General features: G+C 47.5%; 1 protein-coding gene across 1 annotated transcript in view; it reads left to right on the forward strand.

Moving 5' to 3' along the window:
• The window catches only part of Tiam1 (TIAM Rac1 associated GEF 1), a 358,095-nt gene that overhangs the window by 77,484 nt on the left and 257,263 nt on the right, over positions 1–23,348 (forward strand). Inside the window, exon 2 of the mRNA XM_087899384.1 lies at positions 7,188–7,240. The gene's annotated coding sequence lies outside the window, so the exon portion shown is untranslated. The remainder of the gene's footprint in view (positions 1–7,187; positions 7,241–23,348) is intronic.

Raw genomic sequence — 23,348 nt, forward strand, 5'->3', positions numbered from 1 at the left:
CATGGCTTGTGCATCCTGCAGTGACTGTACTCCCCAATTCTTGTTCTTCCTCTTCCGTACATTCCATCACAGAGAAGAAGAAGAATCTTGCACAAGCCAACCTTACTTTATCTTTCTCTCAGCACAGATTTCAGTGGTTGCTTGGATCCCAAGCCTGGATGCAAGCTAACCGGGAGCCGGTCTGTAGCCCTAGCAAAATGATCCATGTGTACTTACTTCCTCATCAAGAATCATTGCATTTAACTGGCTAACCAGTTGTTTGGCCCTTTCCCTTTGTATTTGGTTTAATCAACAAAAATGAACTGCCCTGCCACCCTTGAGAGATCCACGTCGGAGAGCAGTGACACGTAAGTCGCGGGTCCTGCCAAGAGGGCTTTTCAACAGAAATGTCTTAATTGAAGACGAGCTACATTCCAAAGTGCTGTTTCATCATTGTCTCAGGAAGGAAACAGCTGTGTAAGCAAACTGTCCCCGCAGCCCGTGCAGGCGTTGCGTTTGACATTTATCCACACTCCTTATCCATCACACACTTATCGCAGACACCTGCCCTAGCCTTTCTTGCTGATGACTCAAACACCAGCTTATGAGGTAGCTGTCCAGAACCTCCCCGTGACCTGTGGGGAGACTGTGTGGGCTGGTGTGGACAATGGATCCTAGGTCTTTCTATTCCGTTCCCCTGGGTTTTACTGGCTGGCTCTCACTCTCCGGGCTCTGGGTAGAAGATGAATGGCGGCTTAGTGTTGAAAGATGTGACCAGGCCCAGTGACCTGGGTGTTTGTCTTAGCTAGGAAAGCGTCATTGGTCATGTCTGACCCAGTGGCTTTCATGCGTGTGAGTGACACACTTTCCTGAGAGTGGCAAGGATCGAGGTTCTGCTTTTGTTGTCCCTTTTTGACTCCAGAAAAGCAAAGAAGTGTAGAAAGCTCATACGATGTCATGAGATGGGCTTTGGTTTCTCAGTGCGATCCTGTCACCCTTGGGCTTTGCTCCCCAGCGCCTCAATAGAAAACGGTATTGAGGAAAACCCACCGCGGTCACACGGTCTCTGTGTGGCGTGTCTGTGACCTGCACCCCGTCTCTCTTGTCTTCCCATTTCACTGTCTGCTGGAGACCAGAGCCCCCCACCCTCACCCCTACTTCAAGGCTTCTGGGGTCCAGTTGATATAAATAGGAATGGCTTAAGGTTTCTGCAGGTCTGTGTACCTGCTGTGCTGAGAGTTCTTAGGAGCATCTCTTGACCGATTCCTCCTCCTTTCACCTGCCGTGACCCTCACTTTACAGGCTCTTGGGCGACTGACTCAGGGTCACAAGCCTCACTGTTAGGGAGATCAGGATTTGTGTCCAGCAATCTGACCTAGGGCCCATGCTCTTAAGTGTCTGTGTTTTTGATTGGACCCTGGTTTGGTTAGTATTTCTCAAGTCTTCAGGGCACCCTGGAAGAAATGGTGATGATAAAGGAAAGGAAAAGACTACACACCTAAATCCAAACTCTCCGAAAGTTCAAACTTCTCTGCTATTGAAATAATCCCACGACTATATACGTAGGGTATATCCATGTTTAGATTTGGGTCCTGTCCTCAAGGTTGCAAGGCGGTTATTTCCGGGCCAAGCCATCCGGGCAACCGGGACAAACAAACGGCTCACTCCCTCCTCTAGCATCTCAACATGTGTATGAAAATGTCCCCAAATCTAGGGGAGAAATAAAGGGAAATTCAAAAAGCTGAGTACTAGAAGCTTGTCACTTCTAGTGTCAAACCAGGCCTGCTCAGCTTGTAGTGTTTTATGACTTCCTCAGACTCCATGGAGAAAGGAGGCCATTGGTTCACTCAGTGATTCAGTTTTCTGCTCTCTTATAATTATTCTCTGATGTACTTGGGTTCATTTTTCTTTTTAAGTGCTGGGTGCCGAACCCAGGGCTGTGCTTCCCAGGCCAGCTCCCTCCTGCTAAGCTCAGTCCCAAATCTCTCGGATGCCTTTATTGGTGCCTTTTCTCCACGGTGGGTTGGTTTCTCTGGTCCTCTGCTAAATGGTTTTTCATATGTTTTTCAGTTTTACTTATTTTATGCACATGAGTGTTTCACTTGCGTGTGTGTGTATGTGTGCCCTGTGACTGCCTGGTGTCCATGGAGACCAGAAGAGGGAATCGATTCTCTGGAGAACAAGTGTGACGGGCAGTTGTGAGCAGCCATGTAGGTGCTAGGAATGGAACCCGGGTCCCCTGCAAGTGTGGTAGATATGCTTACCCGCTGAACCAGTGCTCCAACCCCTGTGCTGAAGGTTTCTCTTCCATGGGGCTTTCTCAGATGCACAGGGGGAACATCTGCTTCTGTAGAGGCCAGCAAAAAGGCAACCCAGTGAATTGCAGATTATTCCACAAGCAAAAAAGAAAAAAAAGCAAAGCAAAGCATCGACCTTGGATGAACTTGGAATGTGCTGTGATGCAACTCAGCAACTTGTGAAGCGCGTTCTGTAAGTCAGTTGTCCTGAGATGCCGGCAGAACAGGCAGATTCTGGCAAATGCCTAAATTTCACAGCGTCTTTTGTTTCCCAAGGGTTTCGCCAGCATCTTGGTTAGCAGAGTGGAGGGCTGTCTGGATTAGGTGAGAGCGAGGAAAGTCTCCATGCTTCTCATGATGGTGGACAGAAGCACAGACAAATGATTTCTGAGTACTCCCAACCAAGGCCTTTGGAGAGCATTTTGCATACATTGTTGGGGGTTTTTACCCCCTCTACAGACCCCATTAGCTTGATGCATTGTCCCCATTTAACAGGCGGCATGATGCATGGTAAATTCAGTGCCCACTGTAATTTTAGAGGCATTAAAATCCACAACCCATCTCAGGATCGTGGACATGCATAGCTGTCTTTTGGGCTGGTGGTGCCAGTATTTGGCTATTCTCTGTAGCACAGATGCCGCTTTGTTACCCAGCTCTTCGGAACCAGCTGAAATCCCCCGAGTATGACAGCTCACACGTGACTATCTCTGCTCTCTGGCCATTGTTCTGAGAACTTTGCGTGATTTCAGTCCTCAGAAAAGATCAGTCCTGTGACCCTGATGACCCCTGGTAGTCAGGTGAGGAGACGGAGTTTCAGAGTAATGATCTGCCTTGTCCAGGGCCACCTCAGGGTCCATCACAAAGCCTTGGTGTCCACCGGGGCTCCAGAGCAAGGCCCTGGGCTGAGGACAGCAATGGGGGAGAAGGGCAGAATCGTGGGGCTCCATGTGGGTAACAGGCTCTGGTCCCCCGCAGGGGCTGTCGCCCAGATGGCCTGTCACTTCCTTTTGGCATCAACCTTAGTGTCAGCTCATACGTCTCCTGTCACCTTCTGTTGCTCTGTGCCAGACCACCCTTGTTGTGAAGGACACAGAGGCCGTCCAACAGACTTTGGGCTGGGCAAGGCGCATCTCAGGGACAGGCATTGTGGTACTGCATCGTCTCCATAACCAGGGTAAGCTAGAGACTAGGCAGGGTGAGTCACATGCTTGGTCACAGGGCGGGCAGGCAGGCAGGTAGGGGGTTGGGGGCACATGTTTGTAGGGCTGGTTGTAGCCTGGGGTACAGACACCTGCTGCAGGATGCCCCCCCTTCCCTAGATTTTTCTGGACCTCTTGTCTGTACTGTTCTGCTGTCTCTTGGTTTTCTGCCCCACACTCTCCCAGCAGCCTGGGGGGGTTTCAGGGCAGGATGCTACGGATGATTCTTTTTTTCCTCAGGCCCGGAACTGTTTTTCTATTGCTTGTACATCTGAACACCTGCTGAGCTGATGAGCTTTGCAAATGTCACTTGATTATTGGGAGGGAGCTGTGAGTGATATTCACAGGAACACACCATCCCAGCTGCCTTGCAGGGTGGGTGGAGGGTGGTGGGTCCTCCAGCCCCAGCTGGAGGCTGCAGTCGGCCCCTCTCCTGCTGACATAGGTGTGAGGGCTGCCCCGCCTTTCCTCCTTTCTTCCCTGGGGACACAGCGGCCACCTTTGTGATGGTCGGTTCCTGCTGCAGAACCTCAGTCAACTTTGGAGGCTCCTATGACAAATGTGATCGTCTTCCTTTTGGATTTCTTTTCTCAGAAAAGTGCATGGATATGCAAAATCTGGGTAGAATTTTAAGATACCTTCAAATTTAGAGCCTCCTCGGACACCCGCCATTTCTAATTCTGTCCCAGGTGCCCCATGAAATGTGCCTGAGAAACTGGTCCCTCCCTCCCTCCCTCCCTCCCTCCTTTGTTCCTCTGTCTCTTGTCTCTCTTTTTCTCCTGTAGTTGAGGGTAGATATGGAAATTTGAGTTTCAGATTCTCTGCTTTCTGTCTATCCATGTTGTCGATCACAGACTGGACAGGAAAAAATATAACATATTCAAAGAGGTGACTTACTTGAGTATTGGGTGAAGGGGTCATAAGGTTATGAAGGGCGAGAGGGACATGGGGGTTGTAGGAAGAAATACCTTCTTCATCTTCATAACTGAAACAGAGGGGCAGGTGGCTTCAAAGAAGCCAAGTGATGGTCAGACCCCAAGTGACCCATCAGGAAGGAAGCAGGATCAGCTTCCTGCCTTCCCTATCATGGCTTCTTCTGGACTTGCAGAGGGGCTGGGGAGGAAGAGCTGCCTTAATAGATTATTGCTGATAGAGATAGGATAGAATATTTAGCACATTTGCCCTTGGAGGTTTTTTTTTTGTTTTTTGTTTTTTTTTTTTAAAGAAAGGCTCTCACTTATGTAGCCCTAGCTGGTCTGGAGCTCATTGACATCCACCTGCCTCTCCCTCCTGACTGCGGAGACTAACAATGTGCACTGCCACGCCCTTCAATAATGTATGTGCCTGTCACTTGAGGATGCAAGGAAGGCATTTTGTCCATCTGTCAAATGCACTTCCTGGGATCCGGGTGGTGGGGAAATTATTTAGGCTGTGTGCTGGGGAGATTTATAATTTTGACCATGATCAAAGCTTCTTGGGTTTTGTGGGATGTTTTAAGTCCAGGCATTTTGATTTTTTTCTTCTTCTCTGTATTGGTTACTCTTGTACTGCTTTGTTAAAACACCGTGGCCAAGGCGACTTCTAGACTGTATGAAGCTCGGTTGTCTTTGTATTCACAGAGAAGCACTAGGGGATCCTGGGATGTTAAGTACACAGGGTTTTTCCTTCAAGGGGAGGAATGCTATACCTGTAGTCCTCCAGAAGGCCAGGAGCACAGTGTGTGCTAGCCTGGGGACTTTGACTCTCTCTGGGTGGATAGAGACATTCCCTGCACCTTTTTCTGGAACATCTTCCCCAAACCCGAACTGTAAATTTGTTTTCCTCAGTTAGTCCGTGGAACCTATCTTTACAGACTTTACAAAGCATTTCCATGTAGTCACGTCTGGTCTGTATTCTAACTTTGTTCCTCAGAGAGATCTATGCATGCTTTGTTGTGCACGTGGGGTGAACCAGAATAATGTTCACCAAACTGTACTCTGCTTAACTAGGCCTAAAATAAACTCCCTAGGGTCAGACTCCAGAAGTTTGAAACAGTACCTGTTGCTGCAGGCTGCTTGATTTCCTGGCCACCCAACCCCAAAATAATCACACAGAAACCATATTATTTAAATCACTGCTTGGCCCATTAGCTCTAGCTTCTTATTTGCTAACTCTTACATCTGAATTTAACCCATCTCCATTAATCTGTGCATCACTACGAGATTGTGGCCTACCAGTAAAGTTTCAGCAAGTCTGTCTCCAGCTGCAGCTCCATGGCTTCTCTCTGACTCTACCTCCTTTCTCCCAGCATTCAGTTTAGCCCCCCTCCCCCAGCTCTGTTCTACCCTATCATTCCAAACCAGTTCCTTTATTAGCCAATGGTATTCATAGCATACAGAGGGGAATCCCACGTCAAATACCAGATACTAAGCCTTGTTGAACAGAACTACCTTCCTGCCTCCCAGGATCCTCTCTCTTTAGGCCCGTGAAGGCCGCAGAGACCCTCTGACCTGGAGCCCCTCTAGGGGTCAGGACCTCTGCTTATGCTGTTCTTGATAGTCTGTGTTTTACTATACTCGAGTCAGGCTTTTCTGAACATTTTAAAAATTAGGCATCAGCTTATCATTGGTTTGCTGTGCAGTTTTAGGAGAACCGCGCTAAATCAGTTCCTGAGAATCTCCGTGGGGAATGATTGATCACCTTCAGTATCTATGAGCTATTCTTATCCCCTTCCTCCTTCAGTCCCGCTGCTGGACCTGCATCCAGCAAGAAGCTGCCCAGCACTGATGTTTTCTGTTAGTAGTTTCCCACCCGTTGGCCTTCCCCTGACTTTCTATACCCCCCCCTCAACTGTCTTTTCCATGTTCTCAGCTGAGCCCTGTCCACTCCCTTATTCAAGCAGGGTTGATAATCTGTCCATTGCTGTCATCCTGGATGAAGTCTGCCTGCCTTAACCATTTAAGAAACATGTCCAAATAATATTTTTTAAAATGTAATTTGTTGGAAATCATGTGTGGTTCAGCCTGACCCAATACTGAGAGCAATGTGGGGCTCTTTGCTCACCCCCGGGAGGGGGGTGTCACTCCTTGTGGCTGATTCTCACTGAAAAGAAGCCGGGCCCTGGTCTCCAGTCTGAAATCTTCACTTGTACTTTTTTTGTCTCGATTCTGTCTCTTTGATGTTTGATCCCTCCTCAAGAGACCGTACGTTAGCTTTGAAAAGTCTAGTCATCTTAATAAAAACACATGTGTATTATCCTCTTGCTTTTTGTTATTTGTTTATTTTTTAAGTGTTGGGTCTTGCTGTGTTGCTTACTGACTGCGAACTCCTGGGCTGTTGCGGCCTTCCTGCTTCGGTCTCTTGACTAGCTGAGACTACAGACCTGTAACACCATGCCCAGCCTTTCCTTGTTGTCTTTAGCAGGACCGTGGGCCTGCCTCCAGGATACTGGTCCTCCAGAGGGTAGAACTAGGGTGATGTCACTAGGGTGGGTTCTCTGTGACTTCACTCTGTGTTCTCAGTTGAAGAGAGTTCTAGATTACTTGGCTACCAATTCTAAGCCCTTAATCTCTTCCTCAGCATGCCTGCCCTTGCTGTAGTAGCCATATAGATTCCTCCACTGATACAGTTCTGTATGCGTGTGTTCTTTTCTTTCCCCCTTTGCTTATGGAATGAAGCGCACGGGCTTTGGGAAGCTCCTTGTTACTCAACGCCTTTTCTTTTGGACTTGTAGGTGGCCGGCTGCGTTCTGGATATTGGTACTTTGTGAAGCTTGAGCTCCGAATGGTGAGTAGTTGTGTCCCCTACACGCTATCTGTTCCCCTACACACTGGCCGTGGGCCTCGAAGGACTAGCGGGGCGTTGTGAGTACACAGAAGCATTACAAAAGCCCCAAATCAGTTTGTATTAATTGGTTCTCATTCCTTACCCTTCCTTCTAGACCTTTTCCTCGGGGTATTTAAAGGCCACGCAGATTCTGTGTGCCCAGGACAGCTGCAGGGGTTTATACAGTTGCCTGAAGAACAGTTCTGAGGGGACTGAAGGAGTGAGATCAGCTCTCCGTATACACGGTCCTCTAAAGTCATCAGCGCCACCGTGATCCTATTGTCACATAAATGAACAAGAGTTCATTGTTCAGCGTCATGGATGTTGGTGTCTCATAGCTGTTTTCAGTTGGTAAAAATGCCTAAGTATGACCCAAGACCCTAAGCAACATGTCCACCGCATGGGGTTGGTCTCAGCGCCCCAGCTGTCTATGACAGTGGTTCTCAACCTCTGGGTCGCGACCCCTTTAGGGTTCAAATGCAGCTTTCACAGGGGTCACATATCAGATATTTATATTACAGATTATACAGTAGCAAAATTATATTTGTGAAGTAGCGATGAAATAACTTTATGTTTGGGGTCATCACAACGTGAGAAACTGTACTATAAAACGTCTCAGGAAGGCTGAGACTGCCGCTCTAAGACAGGGGCTGTCTGTGTTCGCTCAGGCTGGTTTAGAACTCATTCCTTCTGCTCTCAGGTCCTTGGCATGGGGATCACAGGAGCGCTGGCTGGGAGGTCTTGATGACTCTCGGTTCAGAATATGGTTCCTCCTTCCTTGTCTGCCCCCGCCCCCCAGCACACTTACCTGTGGTGTTTCCATGGTATAGATTACATTGCTGGTGTTACCGAATGGGGCCTTCATGTGTCCCACTGCCCGTCAATATTTTTATAGAGATATGATCAGATTCCATTCCAGCCAGGCATGGTGACACGTACTGAGCTCCAGGGACTCAGGAATGGGAATGGAAGGATTCCTTGGGCCCGGAAGTTCAGGGCGAGTCTGGGAAACAGGTGTGCAACTGTGTCGAATGAATGAGTAAAAAACGGGGGGGGGGGGGCAGGAATGTCGCATGGCTGTGGCGCAACACAGTCCCTTTTTAATGCTAATAATTCGTCCGTCACTGGAGCTCTTATCAGCTGCATGACTGTAAAGCCATTGGTGATCTGGGATTGAGCATAGGTGTGATCTTTTCTTCAGAGTAACACAGAGATGGGATTTGGGTCCTGCCATTTGTACATTATTAACTGGTTCTCTAATGAAGAACTGAGATCAGTTTTCTTTATTTGATTGTGTGTGTGTGTGTGTGTGTGTGTGTGTGTGTGTTTGCAAGTGTGTGCCTGTGGTGGTCACAGGACAGCTTGCAGGATCTGCAAGAAAGGAGCAGAGTCGGGGAGAGCGAGTTGGAACTGCCATGAGGAGCCATGAGGTGATAGATGGATGAGAAGCAGACAGACTCTGGGTTCATTTTGAGGGGGATTTTGAGGATTCGCTCTGCCTGGGGCAGAGCAGACCCGGGCCCTTTCTGGCCAGTCAGCACGTAGAAATTTATTGGAGGAGAAGTTGTAGGTTGAAATTTTCCCTGGTGGACCAGTGTGCTGGCTAGCTGTGTGCCAACTTGCCACAAGGCATTGTAGTGAGGAGCTGCGGGCAGGCCTGCTTTTCATCCCGCTCAGCTCCCGCACAGCTAGCTTAGCCCCAGAAATAATAACACACAAGTTGTATTCATTTAAACACTGCCTGGCCCATTATCTCTAGAGAGTTAGTTACTGACTCTCACATCTTGATTAACCCATTTCTAATAATCTGTGTAGCACCATGAGGTGGTGGCTTACCGGAAAAGATTCAGCATGTCTGACCTGGTGGCTGGCTCCATGGCATCTGCCTCATTGCCCTCTTCCCAGCATTCTGTTCTGTTTACTCCGCCTACCTAATTTTCTATCCTACCAGAGGGCCAAGGCAGTCTCTTTATTAACCAGTGAAAATAACACATAGACAGAAGGCCCACCTACATCAAGGCATGGCCATCTGAGAGGACGGAGCCCCCACAGAGAAAATGCTTCCGTAAGATTGCGCGGAAGCTTGTAGAGCATTTTCTTAATTATCGATTGCTGAGTCCAACCCATTGGTAGGGCTATCCCTGGTCTAGTGGTCCTGGGTTCAATGAGAAAACAAGCCGAGAAAACCGTGCGAAGTGAGCCAGTTAGCAGGACCCTTCATGGCCTCTGCGTCAGCTCCTGCCTCCAGGATCCTGCCCTGTTGGAGTTTCTGTCCTGACCACCTCCTCAGTGATGAGCACTGATAAGAAGTGTAAACCAAATAAACGCTTTCCTCCCCAGGTTGCATTTGGTCATGGTGTTTCTTGCAACAGTAGTAACCCTGACTGAGTCAACTAGTTCCTTCTTTGGGAGACGGAGGCAGGAGGATCAGGACTTGCTCTGTTACATAGCGGTGCTGAGACCAGTGAGGTTGTGAGAATGCTCTGCTTTAAAAAATGATAACAAACTGACAGCCGTCTCCAGACTGCACCTAGTACAGGGCAGAGGCCGCGGGGCTGGTGGTCGCGTGGGATCACACAGGCGTTGACAGCAGCTGGACAGCAGCACAGACGAGGCGGTTGGGGGGGCTAGCTGTGTTTTCAGTCGGGTCTGGTGGTTGAACCCTTGGGCATGGAGGGCCAACTGTAGTTCAAACAAAATACTGTGCAGCAAGGCCAGGTTCATGTTAGTGTTGGCCTTTGAACTCTGGGAATGGCAGAGGCTAACAGTCCTGCCTGGCAAGGAGGTCAAGCCTTGAGGTCTTGTCTCACCGGCTTCCTTAGGATAAGACCTTCTCTCCTCTTCCTTATGAATGTGCATTAATTTACCTTTGGTCAGGAGTTCTCTATTTTTTTTATTGTCGTGTGCTAAGGCTTTCAAAATAAAGAGACTTGGACTTTTCCTCCTAAACGTTGTTCAGCTCACTTTTCCTAAGATCGTCTCCCTATCTTCTCGCCATATTGTTAAATTATTATGGATGGCTGTGGGATTCTTTATGTAAGAATAATGAAGCAGATTTAAAATATAAAAGACTTTTCATTCTTAATTGCATCTTAATGCAATGAAAAAACCATAGTGATTATTAAAAAATGGCAGAAGAAAAGAATTAAAATAGGAGAATTGCTTAGCAAAGATTCCGTTTCATAATGCATTTCGATATAATTGGTATCATAATGTGTAATTAGCAGTCTTCCTTTGAAGTATGAAGCTTAAGTTTGGGCGGAGCGGGGGCCTCTCAGGACCTGGTGCTGTCTGAATCCGTGCCTACAGTGGCACTTTAGAGCCTGCAGGGGCTGTAGGCTGTGCTCCAGTCCTTGACTTTTTGTGTTAGAGAAGGAGTTACAGAAGCGTGGATAAAGCGTTTTTCACCACCTGCGTAGCCACCACAGGTGTCCCTGGTTTGTCCTGGTAAAGGGAGAAGACAGACTTCACCCATGTGTGGTACCCATTTTTGAGCTGGGTTGGCCTGGGACTTGTCACTGCAGACCCACTTGGGAGTCTCTTTGGATCATTTTCTAGACTCACCCCTAACTTGACTGTGGGCCTTGGTGATGATGAGGACCAGGAGCCCAACGCTGTGGGAGAGGGATGGATCCCCGTATAGAGTTGGGAGCCTCAGTCCCCGAATCTCTCTCTGACTCAGCTAGGGCTCCTTAAAGGTTGGGAGACCAGAGCAGACCAGGAAACACATGTGTTGCGCGAGCACAAACCGGGCAAAACTGGCTGGAGGTAACCACGTCTTTGGCTCATTTCTTTGGGCATTCCTTTCTGTCACCATTCCGTCCCTGCAGGCTCCTTCTTGGGAGAGGTGGTGGTGAAGTGATTGAGGTGGTTGGATGGGTGTTCTTTTTCACCCCTTGGTCTTCAAGTGCTTCTGTGCCAGCCCATGGGGAAGCTGATGCCACGAGCAGCCAACTGGAGCCCTGTAGGAGTGAGGAAAGACATTCCCGCTTCAGAATTCAAGGCTCTTCTCTGGAAATAGGATCTAATAGCCCCCGAATTCTCCTCTAAATCATCTCTAAATTCATCAGTGGCATAGTTTTTCTCCTTTGAATGACTTTGACCTTTGGTCCTCTTGCCTCAGCTCCTCGAGAGCTGGTATTACGGTTATGATCTGCCATGCTCCTTAATTTTAGTGATGATGGAGCTGAGGCTGGAGCAGTGGCTTAGCAGGTAATAGCACTTGCTTCCACAGAGGACTGGGGTTTGGTACCCAGCACCCCACTGTGACTCACAACCTCTGGAATCCCAGTTCTAGCCCCAGTTCTCCAGTTGCAGGGAATCTGATGCCCTCTTCTCGCCTCCTTGGCAACAGTAACCATGTGGTACAGATACACGCATGCAGGCAGACACTTGTACATGTCAAATAAAAAAAAATAAATCTTCAAACAAAAGATAATGGGACTGAGCTGAGACCCAGGAGCTGTGGTGCTCCTGAGTTACGCTAAGTGTTGGAGCAGGGTTTGGCAGAGTATTTGTGGGCATTATCTGTGGATCTGTTTTCCGTGAAGGGTGACGGTGTGAGAATGCTGTTTCTTCCATCTTCCATTTGCTGGAGTCTCAGTAGAAAAGGCTGGTATTTCAGGCTTATAAACGGTTTGCTAGCAGCAGTTTTTAAATTACATTTTATTATTTATTAATGTGTGTGTGTGTGTGTGTGTGTGTGTGTGTGTGCGCGCGCGTGCGCATGCATGTGCACAGTCTGTCGGAGTCTGTTCTTTCTCTCTCAAGACAGGGTATCACTATATAACTGTGTCTGTCCTGGAACTCACTATGTAGACCAGGCTGGTCTCGAACTCACAGAGATCCGCTTTATTCTGCCTCCCAAGTGCTGGGATTAAAGGTGTGCACTATTATGCCTGACCTTGGAGTCTGTACTCTTACCTGGGTCCTGTAGATCAAACTCTGACCATAAGGGTGATAGCAGGCACCTTTACCTGCTACATCTCACCAGCCTCAATCACAATAATGTAAAAAATGATTTACATGTATGTGTGCTTGCATGTGTGCAGGTCCCCACGGATTCCGGAAGCGGGTTTCAGATGCCCTGGAGCTGGACTTGCACACAGTTGTGAACTGCTGGACATGGATTCTGGGAACAGACAGGATCCTTTGCAAGAATAGTCCACACTCTTAACCACTCAGCCATCTCTGTAAAAGGAATGGTGGGCTGCGTCCTGCCACTTGCCCAGCTAGCTTTACCTGAAATAATTACATGGAAACTGTATTCTTTTAAACACTGCTTGGCCCATTAGTTTTATCCTCTTATTGGTTAACTCTCACATCTTGATTGACCCATTTCTAATGATCTGTGTAGCACCACGAGGTGGTGGCTTACCGGGAGGATTCTAACCAATGCCTTCTTCCCAGCATTCTGTTCTGTTTACTCCACCTACCTAATTTTCTGTCCTATCAAAGGGCCAAGGCAGTTTCTTTATTAACCAATGAAAGTAACACAATGGACAGATGCCCTTCTTCCATCACATCTCTCCGGCCCACCCTGCAAAAATTGTTTTTAAAAAGAGATGGAAAGGAAAATAAGGGCGAGAGAAGTCCTTAACCTTCATGGAGTTCAAGGTGGAGAAGAGGAATTGCAGGAACAATATTACAGTGGGGGCGTGTGGGAGGGAAGGAGACTCTTTGGATGAAGGACACCAAAGCAAACACGGCCTTGGATCTTGTTAGGACTCTGACTTGGTGAGGGGAGGGAGGGTGTTGAAAGAGCAGTAACCAGCGTTGGTGACATGCGGAAGGCAAATGCCTGTAAAAGTGTAGGGATTATGAAAAGCACGACCCACTGATGTATTTGTAAATGACACAGCAGGATGCTTGAGATAGTCATCAGAGCAATAGTGCCGCGTGGGAGTGCAGGGAATTGCTGCTGGATTGTGGGTACACGCTAATTGTGTACCCATCGTACAAACCTTCCTGAAGAACTGGGAGTGCTGGCACACACCCGTAATGTCAGTACTTGGCAGGCGGAGGCAGGAGGATTTGTGAATTTGAAACCAGCCTGGGCTGCAGAGAGTAAGACTCTGTCTTAAGAAATGGGACAAAAGTAGGCCTGATAATCCTAGCACTCAGGAGGCAAAAGCAGGTGGATCTCTGTGAGTTCAAGGCCAGTCTGGTCTACAGAGTGAGTTCTAGGACAGGTTCTAAAGCTTCGCAGAGAAACCCTGTCTCAAAAAGACCAGAGAGAGAGAGAGAGAGAGAGAGAAGGAGTGTAGCATGAGGGCTGGCTTGTTGGGGTTTCTGTCCCTTCCAGTACCCCAACAGCCGGCAAGCAACAAAGAAAATCACACACAAGACTCCATAAGGTTATAAACTGATTGGCCCATTAGGTCAGGCTTCTTGTTAACTCTTATAACTTATATTAACCCATTATTCTCATCTATGTTAGCCATAATGGCTCCGTACCTTTCTCAGCTGGGCAAGTTACATGCTGCCTCTTCGGTGGTCTGCACAGGAGTGCCCGAGGGAGCTTTCTCCTCCCTAGCCTTATCCTATTCTCTCTGCCCCACCTCTACTTCCTGTCTGGTTGACCCGCCTATACTTCCTGCCTGGCCAATCAGCGTTTTATTAAAATACATGATTGACAGAATACAGATAATTCTCCCGCACCAAAGGTGGGATGGAGAAAGGAAGAGAGAGAAAGAGAAAGAGAGACATTTTCATAGAACAAGGGTTTTATTTAAAAGCTGAAAGCTAGTCACCTGGAATAAACCATGATCTTTGCAAGTTGAGGAATTTGCCAGCCTCTTACAAGAGACACTTCCAAGCCCAGCAGATGCCTTTCTGTCTCTCCAGGAAACGTCCCTCTGGCCTAAGTGATGCACTTCAGTATTAGTTCTCTCCAGAACATGACCTCAGCTGACTTGTCTTGTCTTTCCTTTGGGTCAGGTTGCAGTTCAGTGTCTCTGCCCCTCCAGGTCTCTCGTCAGCTACATCTCTTCCTGCTCCCATGCCCCTGTGGTTCTCCTTTTCTGAATTCCGGGTGCTGACCAACTTAGACCTAGAGACATTCTTCACGTTAGAGCCCTCAAGGTCACAAGAATTGGATTATTCAGCCATGTGTAGACTTGGCCAACTTCTGTATGCATCGTATATTGCAGAGATATATTTATAAACATACATTAAAATTCAGAACCTTAAAAATTTATGATAAAGTGATATACTAAATCAGAAGTGTGTCACTGTGACCCAAGTCACAAAGTCCTCCTCTCCTTGTGCCAACCATGCCTGTGGCTAGGTACCCAGATGGGAGCAGCTTGATGGACGACCAGCATCGTAGTGATGGTGGCCTGGGTGAATGGCTGTGCCCGCTGCCTGATTGATTCTCACCTTGCAGCCTCCGATCACTCCTGAAGTGATTCAGATGCTGGGGTCTGCACTGGTGTCCTGGAGTGATGCAAATGCTGGGGTCTGCCCTGGTGTAGGACCTCTTAACCAGGGCCATTCTGAGTTAACCATTTTTCCTCTGGCTTCTCATTCAGCTTCTTAAATTGACTGCTGGATGGCTTAGGTGTTGTTTCTGTTGTCCAAGTTGTCCAGGGACTGGACATTTATCGAGGGAGGAGCTCCCCTGGCTCCTCTGTGGTTCAGTGGCAGTTTCCTGTTTCACACCGCTAGGTAATGAATCTGAGTTCTTGCTTATGCTAGGCAAGCTCCACCACGGAGCTACACCCTCAGTTTTCTTTTGACTTATTTTTTAAGTTCTGAGGCAGTCTCATTAGGTTGCCCAGGCTAACTTAGAGCTTACTTTGTAGCCCAGGCTGGCTTTCACCCCATGACTCTGTTTTAGTATCTAGGACATAGGTCTGTCCCTTGAGGCAAGACTAGGTCTTTCCCTCTGTGCTTATTCTGCCATAGAGAACTTAGGTCTGGGTGGGAGGCAGGCCTTTAACGCGGCAAGAGTGGCTGTGGCTGAGGACCTTCTCCTGTAGAAAGCCAGTGGATCATTTCCAGGAAGTGCCTTGGTCCTGGTTTCTGTTGGGACAGAAGAACGAGGTACTATGTTAATGATGGAGATTTGGGGTGGGTGGTTCATTTGAAACAAAGGGATGTGTGGGGAGCCCAGCTGTGTGAAGATAAAGAAGTGTCTTCTCTGTTCTAGGGAGGATCAGTGTTGAATCTTGACCTTGTCTAGTAGATGACAGTGGGCATCAGAAACTGCCCGTTCATTCCCTGCCATCCAAATCTGAACAATCACTCATAAACTATATTAATTCCAATGCCATTTGGCCAATGGTTCACACGTATTTCTAGCTAGCCTTTATATCTTAACCTATTTCTAATAATCTGTGTATTGCCACGAGGCTGTGGCCTACTGGAAAGGTTCCAGCGGCGTCTTTCTCCTTCGGCAGCTACATGGCGGTTCTTTGACTCCGTCTACTCTCTTTCTATGTCTCTGTTCAGATTTCCCACCTGACTTTACTCTGCTAAGCCATTGGCTGAAACAGCTTCTTTAATAACCAATGGTAACAAAACATTCATAGCATACAGAGGGGAATCCCACATCAAAAGCAAGGCAGTCCTGTTTCCCATCACCCCTCATGGTCTCTGCTGCTGCCCTCCAGAGCTCTCAGCAACTATAGTTACCTGCAGGAGCTCCACACAAGACTGGGCCCATTCATGGTGCTGGAATTAAAGACATCTGGCTACAAATCCATATTTTTAGTATTGCTGTTTATCTCTAATTTCCTTCTGGGTCTTTGTGTTTGCCCTTTGTTTCTGATAATGATGCACAGCTTGCCTGTGTCATTCTCTCGTAACAAGGTTTGGGGGACTGACTTGCACGGTTCAGTCACCGTTGTGGGGCCTTCTTCCCGGTGTTTGCTTTCTCAGTGTTCTATTGGGGACACTCTATGGCACGCTCTGTCCTCAGCCATGGGGATATATTTTTCACACTTTTAGTGGGTGTCCAAAATCCCACTGGTTCTGAATTTTACCTACGCTATGTTTTTATTTTACGCCTGCACTTCTAAACAGATGTTGAATATGTAAATTAGGGGTGATAAGCAATTAACCTCAGATCTGAGCGTCTTCAGCACGTGAACGTTTTCTTCCCTTAGTCAACAACGTCCTTCCTCTTGTGCTTTGGTGCCCCTGTTAAGGCCAGCAGAGTACCGCGGTACTGTGGGCTGTGACCGTTGTTCTGATAACTGGGCAAGATTCTCAGTGACTACTGGGTGAGTAGCATATACAGTCCTGATGCCCTGGGCGAAGGGACGACACAGCAGGACGGTGTCAGAGGCAGAAGATTCCATTATGGCACTCAGAAGATGCACAAGTAACTTACTGATGGGATTTTCCGTTTAGTATTTTTGAATCATGATTGACTGTAGGATGCTGGAGCCATGAAACAGTCCGTGAGAGGATTTCTGTGAGCCTTTCTTGTTTTCTTTGCCATCTCGTGTCTTTCTAGCCATGTTTAATCATGGCCTAGTTTTCTCGGTAATGTCCATAAATACCACGTTTCCTTACTTAGTTCGTGGAGAAATGATTAGGGAACGTGTCCTGTGGAGGCTGAGCGTTTCTCCCCAGAAGCGACCACTAGCGAACCTGCTCCCACTGATGTGATTGGGCTGCTTGTGTCTGGAGTGGATGTCTGGGCCAGGAGGCCCCTTTAACCAGAACCTAGCAGCACTAGACAGCAGCCGTAGGGTTCATTTCTTTCTCAACTACAGGAATTTCAGTGGATGGTAGGTTTAAACAACACCACAAAACCATGAAATCAGTATCCAATAAACCCAAGCCCCAAATGGAAGCTGTAACACAAAGACTAAAAACCCAGGGACAGAAACTGGGGTTCAGCCTGAGGACCAGAAAAGCAAAGCAGCCAAGCCACTAGAGAGGAGTCTCACCTCTGCCAAGGCTGGGCGACCGCAGAATGAGCCTCTCTCTCTCTCCTCCCATTTTTATTCCCTCTAGTGCTGGGATTGAAGGTATGAGCCTCCAGCACCTGGATTTATTTTTGCATTGATCTTGTGTAGCCCAGGGTGGCCTTGAACTCTCAGAGATCCATCTGTCTCTGTCTCCCGAATTCTAGGATTAAAGATGTCTGTCACCATTACCTGATGTCTAGTGGCTTTAGTTTTGCCTCTGGTCTTTAAGCAAGATTTATTTACTAAAATACAAAAAATATTCCACTGTAGGAAGTGATGAAATCCTGTTTACCTTTCTTTTTTTTTTGGCCCTCATTTCTCTGGATCAGATAGGCCTGACTATTGGAATTCAACTCAAGAAGTAAGGGATGGTGGTCTTAATTGTTCTTTGGGTTTTACAAGGAATTGGGATATTCTGGGTTTCTTAGGAGGCTTTGGGTGATGCCGAGATGGCCTGAGATTTTGGCCAGATGGGCTGTGATGGGAAGAGGTATTTGCTGCGATGAAATAGTGTTCTGCAGTCACTAAAGATGTGTGTCCCTTGTGTTGGGATCACGGACAACGTTAAGGATAGCTAGGGGCCATCTAAAACTTTTTAGATTTGCCAGATTATCTATCACAAATTTGTACTTTATGTGAAGGGGCCCTTCAGAGCAAGCTCTACTCTCTTCAGCAAAACAAAGGGAATGTAATACTAGTAAAAGTTAAAGAACATGTGTGGTGGTGCACATCTTTAATCCCACCACTTGGGACGCAGACATAGGCGGATCTCTGTGAGTTCAAGGCCAGCCTGGTCTACTGAGACAGTTCCATGACAGCCAAGGCTACATGAAGAAACCCTGTCTCAGAAAACCACACCTCCCTCCCACCACACACACCAGTTTAGAAGACACTTCACTCTTCAGTAATCTACAGAATCCTAAAGCCAATAGTGCCATAGTAATAAAGTTATTCTGGATTCTTTTAATTTTATTATTTTTTGGTTTTTCGTGACAGGTTTTCTCTGTGTAACAGGCTATCCTGGAACTAGCACTTGTAGACCAGGCTGGCCTTGAGCTCACAGAGATCCACCTGCCTCTGCCTCCAGTGCTGGGATTAAAGGCGTGCGCCACCACCGCCTGGCTCAGGATTCTTCTTTTATTAGAAAACAGCAAATACACAACAAATAAATATTCCCCCGTCACTAAAATAAAAGTTAGGGTTTGGGGTTTTAATATCTTGGTCGAGGCTGAGATTTATGTATTGATGCAGACCTTTTTTTTATTAGTGTGTGACATTTGAGGCTTCCTTCCTGCAGTTGGTGACATTTCCCACAGACACACGCCCTGCTCCTGGCTGATCTTGAAGTCGCCTGTAGCAGCTTGGCTGTCTGAGTGCTTCCTTGTGTCTCAGAGCAGGATGCTGAGCTGGTGGTGCTGTGGGGGTTTAGCTGCCGGCCCCTTGAGGGGACTCCCCATCACTGACGTGATGACGCCGAGCCCAGTATCACTTCCTCAGGCTGACAGATAGTGACTTAGTACTTTAAGAGGAGATAAAATGTGAAATTAATATTATAGTAATTAGTCATTTTTACTGTATTTTTTTTCCTGTTAAATCCCCAGAGCACGAGTATGGAATTTGTCAAATGGGAGCTTACACTTTTCCGCCATCATGTTCCTTGAGATCTGTCATTCCTTCTTTGAAATATTAGTCAATAAGCACGTGTAGACAATCCTAGTGGAATTTTATTGATGTATTTTAAAACAGGAAGCTACTTTCCTGGGTGGATGCGGACTCGTTCAGCCCTCCATTGCCCACAACGCTGGGCCAGTGCGGATGAAGTAGCTTCAGGACCGCCACTTACGAGTGCCGTGGAAGTGTGGGCTGACTGCCGCCGTGGCTTCCAGGGGACAGCTGAGGTTCAGTGCTGCTCATCGAAACACAGGTCTGCTGCTGGGAGCAGCAGAGGTTAGACCTGACTTTCCTGACGTTTTCCATGTATGAGACCTCATCAGTTTCCATTCTTCTGGCTGTTTTCACTGGAGACCGAGGAGGGTCCAAGGAGGAACGGCTTAGAGAGCCTGTGGTTTGGCCTTGGCTTCTTTTTGGTTTGTGGGAGGCTGCATCCCGTGAGGTCCAGCTTTTATGAAATCTGTTCTAAATGACTTGAGTGAGAGCCAGCCCCGTCCAATGTTTTCTATTATGTAACCAGTCAGATTTATGTTGCATACAATGAATTTCAAATCCCAGTTTTTAGGGGATTTCAAAGGGGATAGGGATGCTCTTAGCTTCCTGGGGAACGGACGTTTGGAAAGGCTGTGTGGCTCAAGGCTCATTGTAGAAACCACAGCTGTAGAAAACCGAAGGCCTGCAGAAGCTGATCTCGGGGGTGCCTGGCGCAGTAGTATGTGGGGGCGGGTCAGCTGACTCTTTTTGTTTCATGCATTTATTATGGTGTGTATGTGTGTATGCATATGAGTGTGTGCACGTAATATATACATACCAGTGCATGCCATGGGCAACATGTAGAGTTCCCAGGTCAACTCTGAGGTGTCAGTTCTCTCCTTTCAGCCTGTGGGATTGGTCATCATGTGTCACAGAGGCACTTTACCCACCTAGCCATTTCTCCAGCTTGGGTGTGATTTCTTCTTTTTTAAAAGAAATTATTTATTTTTTGTGCGTTGGTGCTTTGCCTGTGTAAGAACTGTAGTTATAGACAGTTGTGAGCTGCTATGTGGCTGCTGGGAATTGAACCCAGGTCCTCTGGGACAACAGTCAGCGCTCTTAACAGCTGAGCCATCTCTCCAGTCTCCTTGAATGTGATTTCTAATGACTATTTAAACCAGTTGTTGCATGAGTTTCTAATTAGTCTTAATAATAAAAACCCAGAGCCAGATACTGGGGTCAATGCTGAAAGATCAAAGAGAGAAAGAAGCAAGCCACAGCCAGCTCTTACCTTGCTAACTCCTCAGCCAAAAAAGAGCCGAACTGCAGTCTCTTCCTGATTTACATTCCCCTCTCCACCCAGCCATACCACTTCCTGTCTGTCTACACAGACTTCCAGACCTCTCTCTGAACTTCAGGCAAGCTTTATTTGCCAGAGTACAAACACGTTATCACCACACCTGGCCCTTTGGGTTGACAAGATGGCACAGCGGGCAAAGGAGCTTGCTGCGCTAGCCTGCTGTCCTGAAATTGGCTCCTGGAACCCTCGTAAGGGGGGAAGGAGAAAACTGAGCCCACAACGCTGTCTTCCGACTTCCACGTGTGCGTTTTAGCTCATGATCCATCCCCTACTACTACATTTTAAAATATTTGAAAAACATAACCCTGAATCACACTGATGAGGACGAGGCCTGCAGAGGCAGCAGCCAGTTCTAAAGCGCCCAGTGTGCCATGGCGAATCTATGGTTCTCCCAGGTAATTGCTCTCAGGTTAGCTCTCCCCACGTCTCCTGGTTTCAGAGGATCTGTGCAGCAGGCCCTGAAATCCTGCTCATTTTCTCTTGCTTGTTATGAGAAGGCCTAATTATTCCTGATGACCAGTAGTAGTTAGGGGATACACTGCCCTGGCCATGGCCTTCACGGCCCCGGGTAACCCGTTCTGTTCCAGCTTTTCTCCCCTGTCCTTTTCGGTTTGAGCTGTGAGATGGGAGAGAGTGTCCGTCCTCGTCTCCCCCTTGGTAGGCAGCCGAAATTTCTGCTGTCACTGCTCCAAAGCAATTAATTGTGACTTTTAATCCCGAGGAGCAGGTATGTCTGAGATATGTTTGGAGAATCTCAGGGCCCCATCTTTCCAAAGACTCTGCCCTTGGCCACACTGGAATCAGGCTCCTTACTGCTGTGGGCCAGGAGGCTTTGACTTTGACCCAGGCCTCTCTTTGCCTGCCCTGTCCCAGTCTTAGCAAAGACACCTGTGAGGCTGCCCACTCTACCCTCCATGATAACTGATCAAGTTGCTCATGCCTCATCGTTGACCTATAATCCTTCGTCGTTTTTAGCCATTCCTAATAGAAATTAGGCCACTTGAGCACGAGTTCTCATCTTAGAGTTTTCATTGCTGTGAAGAGACACCATGACCACAGTGTTTCTCTGTAGATTTGGATGGAGGCTGTTCTAGAACTAGCTCTTATAGACCAGGCTGGCCTCGAACTCACAGAGCTCTTTCTACCTCTGCCTCCCTAGTCCTGGGATTAAAGGCATGTACTACCACTGCCTGGCTCACAGCAACTCTTATAAAGAAAACGTTTAACTGAGGCGGCTCACTCACAGTTTCAGAGGTTCAGTCCATTATCATCATGATGGGAAGCATGGTGGTGTGCAGGCAGTCTATGTGGTGCTGGAGCTGAGAGTGCTCCATCTTGCAGCCAACAGGAACTGACAGTCACACTGCGGGAAACTTGAGCAAGAGAGACCTCAAGTCCACCCCCACAGTGACTCACTTCCTGCAACAAGGCATTCAATCCTCCTAATAGTGCCACTCCCTTTGGGGGCCATTTTCTTTCAAGACACCACAGTCCTCTGACTCTTGATGGTTCCTTTAGTAGTACCCCGTACCACCCTGTACCTTGTCTGTATGTCCACAGTTACTTTTCCTAGATTTGGAACTGAGCTAACCCCCAACCTCCACAACTGCAAAACCTGTATTTTGCTTTTCTTTAAATATATCTTTCATATTAATTTTTTTTTTTAAGGAACATCGATGTTCTTCCATGGTACGTCCAAAGTAGCACCCTGTGCATTTATTAGGAAGGACTGAGTCCTAAATCAAAGTCCGAAATGTACTGGCTTAACTGAACAAAAGGTTATTTCTGTCCTATATCAGGTTGTCTCCTAAATGGTAATTTTGGAACCCAGGCTTTTTCCACATTGCGGCTCTGCCATCTGTAATCTGTGTATCCCAAGTACGCTCTATGCATTTTTTCCTTGTGTATGTCCGTTAGCTAGAGATTTGTCACAGGGACATATTTCTACTCCCCAGTGACAGGGAAGTATAGGCTAGGGTGCTGCTCATTATTTGGTGAGTCTTGCATTTTAAACAAGTGTCCCATGTGCTTGCGGTGCAGAGCTCACTCAACACCATGGTTGGCCTTTTGTGCCATGTTTGTCAAGGGTCCCTTTGGCTGTGATGCTCCGTGTATATGACATGCTGGGCTATTGTCTTTTGTTTATGCCCTGAAAAATCGAGCAGCTGCTTCCATACTGAAAAGATAAGTTTAACAAAGAAATAAATTCTGCTTTTCTGTGCTTATTCTGAGTTTGCCAATGTGTGGTGACTTTGTGCAGGGAGCTGGTTTGGCAGTCAGTGGCACCACGATCATCTTGTTGCAATGTTTCTGATTTAGGAGTGCAGCAATTATCTAATCGATTTTTCACACAATCTTGATGGCCTATGGTGCCTCGTGACATTCTTGGAATTAGAACACTGATCATAAGAACACCAGTGTCTCTTTCCTTAGTTCTAGCCACAGTGGACGGTTGGCGGTTTCGTCTCTCTCTTGTAGCCTATTGAAAACATAAGGATTTCTTAAGTTCCTCTCCTGAGACGTCTTCATCTGGGACGAGGGCAGCTCTGACAGCATCTATTACTCACCTCCCGACCCACTGAGACAGTTTCTCTGTAGCCCTGGCTGTCTTGAAATTAGCTCTTGTAGACCAGGTTATTCTTTGAACTTCCAGAGATCTGCCTGCCTTTGCTTCCTGAGTGCTGGGATTAAAGGTATGTGCCCGTGCCCAGCCTGTTACTCACTTTTAAGTGTAATTGATTAGTTTATTGATTGATGTGTGTGTATGTGTGTGTGTGTGTGTGTGTGTGTGTGTGTGCGCGCGCGCGTGTGCATGTGCTAGTCTGAGCATGTGCAGATCCATGCATGTCACTGTGTGTGTGGAGGTCAGGACAACTCTGAGGAGCTGGTTCTTTCCTGCCACATGTGGGATCTGGGACTCGACCTTAGGTCATCAGCCTCTGACCAAGTGCCTCCTCCGCTCACTGAGCCACCTCACAGGCCTGGTCATTTATTTTTAAAGCAAGCATGGGTTAATTTGGTTTCTAGAATGGGGCCATATGCAGACACATGCAGTGGTGAGGGAGGGAGGCCAGTGATGTGGTCATTGGGTCCCCTTGTGTCTGCAAGACTTAGAGCAGTCTGGACCAACAATGGATAGGGT

This window comes from Myodes glareolus, chromosome 2, assembly GCF_982192425.1.
Source record: "Myodes glareolus chromosome 2, mMyoGla1.1, whole genome shotgun sequence".
NCBI classification, from domain to species: Eukaryota; Metazoa; Chordata; class Mammalia; order Rodentia; family Cricetidae; genus Myodes; species Myodes glareolus.